This window comes from Talpa europaea (assembly GCF_964194135.1).
Source record: "Talpa europaea genome assembly, chromosome: 10".
Classification (NCBI taxonomy): domain Eukaryota; kingdom Metazoa; phylum Chordata; class Mammalia; order Eulipotyphla; family Talpidae; genus Talpa; species Talpa europaea.
Window position 1 is genome coordinate 94,182,264 of NC_140077.1, and position 6,879 is coordinate 94,189,142.

The window sequence follows — 6,879 nt, forward strand, 5'->3', positions numbered from 1 at the left end:
TTGTTTTGTGGCCTCAATTCTAATGCCCCCGTTTTGTGGAACTTAAAGCCTAGAATGTTCCCCGGGTACGTTGGTGGTAGGGCACTTCTGTGGTGTGTGAGCTGTAGGCTGGAGTAATTAGTGAAAGGTTCGGCAGGGTAAAGAAAAGGAGAGCCAGGCTAAATTTCTCAAAGGAAGGGAAAATTTTATTGCGCCCCAGGCGGACCTCACAGACCCAAGGCGGGGGTCCGGGAAGCCGCTCCCGTTGTGAGGAGAGATGTCTCTTTTATGGGGTGAGGAGAGGTCAGGCAGGAAAACTGGGTTGGTAGGGGGGAAACAGGTTTAGGTGGAACTAAGTTGTTTTGGGTGGAGCCGAGTTGTTTTCCCCTGTTTATGGCTTTAGTTTAGGCTTGATGGTATCAGTGGTCCTGGTGTCAGGGTCATCTTGTCTTTTTCTATGTGGGCTTCCTCATTCCTGGCCCCTGCATCGACCTTTCAATTAGCTGCCAGGCTGCTCCAGGTTTCTATTAGCAGCTTAGTATCTGGGCTGAAATAGAGTCAAAGTGGAGGAACCATACTAATTATAAGTCCTGTAATAGCCACAATTTATTGCATGCTTCCTATCATTTAGGCACTTTTTCGGTGACGTGCCAAAGCTCACATCATAAATCTTCACAATAATCAGGGAGACTGTTATGAATTTTACAGGTGAGAAAACTGAGGTAGAGAGAGGTTTAGCAACCCACCCATGCTCAACTGTCTAGTCAGCGCTGATTCGGAGCGCGTGTCAGAATGGTGAGCTGCATTGCTGCCTGGGGTCAAGGATGTTGACATTGGCTCAGTAACTACTTGCCTGAGATCACACAGCTAGTAACAGGGTCAAGATGCAAACAAACCCTCTCTAAACCACTCCTCTCTCTGGTCACAGGCAAAGGCTGGGAGGTGGAGCCGGCCCCTGGGAAGCATCACACCCCAGGCTTTGGTTTTGTTGTAGAGCAACCCCCGTGACATCATTTCCCCCTAACAGTTTCACTAATTAAAATATAACTATACTAAAGGAAATGATTAACAAATCAGTTGCTCTCTTAAATTCATTTTCCTCTGTTCCTTCTCAGTTCTTTGTTATATAGCATTAATTCTATGGTTCTCATTTTATATTATTGGACACAATTTCATGCTATCGATAAGTCTTAACTCACTTGGCCATAGCATTTGTGCTTTTGGGTTGCTTCTCTTAGTATATATCTAGAAGTAGGTTTGGAATGATTTAAATGTTACCTAGTGTTTTATCATTTTGTAGCCATCAGCAATACCACACTAACCTCAATAACATTTGGTTTTATATATATATACAAACCTGTTTTAGTAAACAACAAAATAGTATGGTCCAGCCTTTAAGTTTGCATTTTTTAAACAAGCAGAGATATTGAGTATTTTTCATATTTAGGCAGCATAAAAATAACCTTTGTCGGGCCTCCCCTGGGGGCGCAGCGGTTGAGAGCTGGGCTGTGAAGCTTCCCGCAGCCTCTGCAGCGCCGAATCTGCTATAGGACAGGGAGAGGGGCAGCCCAAACCCCGCAAACCTGCCTATTCTAAATGGGTTCTGCCATCCGCCGCATCAACACAAAACATAGGAGACTTTAATGGGAAGGAACTTTAATAAAACTAGGAAACAATACAGGTAAGGCAAAGAGTCTAGTTTCTAAGTGAAGCACCCAAAGTTACCCGTCCCCTCGTGGGTAAAAGTCCATCCATATGGGATTGGCCCAGAGCAAGGCCCCAAAGCCTGCTACAAGTCTAAAGCATCTTCCAGTGGGGACCCACAGAAAAGGGTCACAAACAACCAGACAAGCCCGGAAGGAAAAGAGCAAAATCAACATCAAGATAAAAGCTGCCATTGTCACCTCCCCACGGGTCTCACCCACATCTGTGTCACCCAGTCCACAACCAAAAGACAAGCACAGTTTCTTCACGTGTCTCTAGGCTCCATGCGCCTCTTCCAGGTCTCCTGGCTCCATCCTGCTTCCTTCCTCCTTCTCTTCTGCTGCTTCTCTTCTTCCTGCTCAGCTCCACCCTCCCTTGGGTGGGGCAGGGAACCTCCCCCTTTCCTGGGGACCACCCTGTTACAATCCCCCCTTTTAATTTTTATTCCACCATATCTATGGTGGCACAATCTCATGGTGTAGTCTTAGGAGACAGTCTTTTTTAGGGTTACAATGTGTGTAAGAGAAGCAACAATTAGTTAGCAGCATTGTCTATGAATGTCCAGTATGACAGTTTTCCATTCTGAAAAATAGTCCATTATACCAGCCAAAAGAAAAAAAAAATTTGGAGCATTGGCTAAAACAAGATAGCAAATATATCAAAATCACAGGGAAAAAATGTTAAAATGGTTCAACTTATGCAAAAACGAATTCTCTCAACCTTGATCCCAAACTTTGACAGCATAGCAAAAGTTTGCAAATTAAATCTACTTTTAAACCATTTTTCCTATTTTTGCATAAAATCACAGGGCAGAAATAACTAACAGCAATTTTTTAGCTGGCTTTGTTGAAATACTCCATATAGGATCAGAGCGAACCGATGCCATCCAGTCGATGTATGCTTCAGGTATAAAGTTGGTCTCATCAGACTCCACCTGGGCTTTCCTCTTCTCGAGGGTACCAGGGCATTTTCGTTGGCCGGGTTGTCCAGTCCTGCCAATGGAGGCAAGCTTCCTCACCTTCTTTGGAGGTCTCTGGAACCCTACAAACAAGGCAAACAGGTTCTCCTCTTCTTGGTTCAGCTCTTTTTCAACTTTCTGGAAGAACTCCACACAAAGCCACACAATCAAACTCACGTCCAATTTTTGTTAAAACAGACAAAATCCCTATGGAAGTTATGCAAAAACAGACTCTAAGATAAGTAGCAAAAATTACTACCACTATTTGTATGCCATGTTGGTATCAAGGGGAGAGAAAATGTGACAAGTTAGCTTTGCTGGAAAAAAAATTGCAACCTGTCTGCAGATCCTGGTTACTCAAAACAAAACAAAACAAAAACTACGTGGATTCAGGACAGAATGCATAAAAAAATTTCCAGTATTATGTCAAAGAAACCTTAGTAAATGTCAGGTGTATTTCCAGGTCTATTCAGTCCTTTGTAGGAAAGTTTTTCACTCTCAACAGTTCCATCAATAGGAATCTGTTGAGACCTTTTCTCCCTATATTACCAGATACAATTTCTGTAGGTGTGAAACAATTGAATTATACAATATTACAAGGTGACAATCACCATTGACAATTTACATACATACCAGATACTACTGTTAACATTTTGTACATACCAAAGTTTTACCATTTCCTCAAGTGACAATGCTTCCCTTCCAGTTTTACTTCATTAGGTAAAAGCCAAATAGAACAAATTTCTCTAATGCCTTTCCCAGGAGGAAAGGGAGAAACTTTGTGGAGTGTCTCAGGAGCTCTACTGAGGTTCCACAAAATTTCCTTGCATCAGTCAAATGACAGGCTACCAAATTTGTACTTGAATTTAGATTTCTGGGAAGCTTTGCCATAAATATCAGAAAAATAACAGAAACAACAATATTCAATCTCAATGAAGGCACTGGCTTAGTTCAGTAGCACAATGTTGACAATCAAACCATAACTTTTAGTTTTTCTCATAACCAGAGACTCTTTTTTTTTTTTTTTTTCAATGTCTATGGCCACCATGTATACCAATTTGTCAATCACTGGAGGTCAAGACAGACACAAGGACATACAGACATACAACATATAGACAAAGACAGTTTTTTTTTTTTTAGTTATGCCACGTAGAATATGTTATGTAACTGCAGTTTTACTCCATAGGCTCAGAAAAAAAAATGTGGAGTGTTGCTGGCAGAAAAATTTCCAGTTGTCATTCTACAAACCTAAGACTTTGGAAATAGGAAGGAAAAGTTTTGTTAATCACAAGAGTTACATGACCTTGTTTATCACCTTAGGGTTTTCAGTGTTAAAGACTTTTTATTAGAAATCAATCCTGGGGTATTCTGTACAGCAACTGAAAGAATAAAAGTTAACTTTTAAGCAAAAGGAGTCATCTCTTGTTAGCCACCAAGCAGGCACTCCTTGGGTTTCCTGGAATAGAACCTGAAAAAGCAAAATCAAAATATCAGTAATTAACTTTCAATTAAAAGGAGTCATCTCCTTACTTCTGTTAGCCACTCTGGGACAGAAGCTGAAAGAGCAGATTAAACATCTAAGCACAGATTACACCTCCCCCACACTAGGGAGGGACAACAACAACACAGGTATGAAAACCTGGTACAGTTACATGATGCACCCTAAAGAGTGCTTTCCATAACAGACCTTCCCCAGTAGGAAGCAGAAACTTAGAATCTTGTCTTACACCAGCAATTGAACAAATCCAGTATTCAAAATGGCAAACATGCCCAAAACAAATTGTGTAGACAAAATTCACAGCATCAAATCCTTTCAGACTCAGACAAAATCTTGTTAATTTTTCTGATCCAGACTTTGCAAAAATTCAAGTTATCTCCAAGAATCCATCAAGGATACCAGCAATTACCAGTTACTGCTTAAGGCTACTCTTTCCTTAACACCTAGGCATACATTTGCTAATTTAAACACCACTGCTCCACAGCTGGCTTGCAAAACCCGTCAGACACAGGTCAGGAAGTAGTCAAAGACAAAGCAACATACCACTGAAGAACCATTATTGCCTTTAGAAATGCTAATGAGACAGCAGAGATTACAAAAAGAAAAGAAAAAAAAAAGTTCCAAAGTCTCTGAATTTTACAAGAGCCCGCCAAGTGGCCTCAGATGCCATCTTTGATCTGGCCACATGGTCCAATGTACTGCCTAATCTTTTGAGTAAAACTGGCACAGAACAATTTCCACAAAATCAAATGTCCTAGCAAGTCACTACAAACAAATTACATACAGACACACAGATCTTCACAAAGCCCAAGCCAGTTTTTCAACAGCAAATCGACATATGAAACAAACACACTGGAGAAACTGTAACAGGGTGGTCCCCAGGAAAGGGGGAGGTTCCCTGCCCCACCCAAGGGAGGGTGGAGCTGAGCAGGAAGAAGAGAAACTGAAGAAGAGACTGAGGAAGGAAGCAGGATGGAGCCAGGAGACCTGGAAGAGGCGCATGGAGCCTAGAGACACGTGAAGAAACTGTGCTTGTCTTTTGGTCGTGGACTGGGTGACACAGATGTGGGTGAGACCCGTGGGGAGGTGACAATGGCAGCTTTTATCTTGATGTTGATTTTGCTCTTTTCCTTCCGGGCTTGTTTGGTTGTTTGTGATCCTTTTCTGTGGGTCCCCACTGGAAGATGCTTTAGACTTGTGGCAGGCCTTGGGGCCTTGCTCTGGGCCAATCCCATATGGATGGACTTTTACCCACGAGGGGGAGGGGACGGGTAACTTTGGGTGCTTCACTTAGAAACTAGACTCTTTGCCTTACCTGTATTGTTTCCTAGTTTTATTAAAGTTCCTTCCCATTAAAGTCTCCTATGTTTTGTGTTGATGCGGCGGATGGCAGAACCCATTTAAAATAGGCAGGTTTGCGGGGCTTGGGCTGCCCCTCTCCTTGTCCTATAACAAAACCAAAAATCACATTTGCGCTTATGGTAGCCAGTGCCATAGGGAAGCCCAATTTCCCCACGGGACTGACTAACCACGGATGGCTCTATCCTAAATCACGTTGTGGACGCCAAATCTGTTATAGGACAGGGAGAGGGACAGCCCAAACCCCGCAAACCTGCCTATTCTAAATGGGTTCTGCCATCCGCCGCATCAACATAAAACATAGGAGACTTTAATGGGAAGGAACTTTAATAAAACTAGGAAACAATACAGGTAAGGCAAAGAGTCTAGTTTCTAAGTGAAGCACCCAAAGTTACCCGTCCCCTCGTGGGTAAAAGTCCATCCAAATGGGATTGGCCCAGAACAAGGCCCCAAAGCCTGCTACAAGTCTAAAGCATCTTCCAGTGGGGACCCACAGAAAAGGGTCACAAACAACCAGACAAGCCTGGAAGGAAAAGAGCAAAATCAACATCAAGATAAAAGCTGCCATTGTCACCTCCCCACGGGTCTCACCCACATCTGTGTCACCCAGTCCACGACCAAAAGACAAGCACAGTTTCTTCACGTGTCTCTAGGCTCCATGCGCCTCTTCCAGGTCTCCTGGCTCCATCCTGCTTCCTTCCTCCTTCTCTTCTGCTGCTTCTCTTCTTCCTGCTCAGCTCCACCCTCCCTTGGGTGGGGCAGGGAACCTCCCCCTTTCCTGGGGAGCACCCTGTTACAGTTCATCCCCGGCCACCGGCGAAGGTCCCACATGGCACAGGTCGCAGACCTCTCCTGCCACGCCTGCTGCTCCCCTCAGCAGTATATTTCATCAGTCTGCTATTCTGTTCCCTGCTGTGGTTCTGGTGAATTCTCTCAGCCTCCTGTGCTTCTGACTGTACCCAGTGCTTGTATAAATAAATAAATCTTTAAAAAAAAATTAAAAAACAATGACCTTTGTCTTGGTTGATAGTGTAATTTCTCCCAGTCTATTTCCCCCCTTTTAGTTGTAGTGTTTTGTTTTTTGTTTTGTTTTTTCCCCCATATAACTTAATCTTAGGGAATTTCAAATATACACAGAAGTAGACAGATTAGTTATCACTCCCATCTACCCATCCTCATTTTAGGGACTCATGCCCAGTTTTTTCATTCATACTTTTATGCAAATTCCCCTTTCCTTATTATTTTAAAGCAAAGTTATTTTCAGGTAATAAATCGTTTATAATCATGACTATTTTACTATCTCTAAAAGAACTAAGCAGCCACCTTAGAGAAGGGGTGAAGGGTCAGCCTCGATACTTCCGGAGTCTGAGAGGGGATTCTG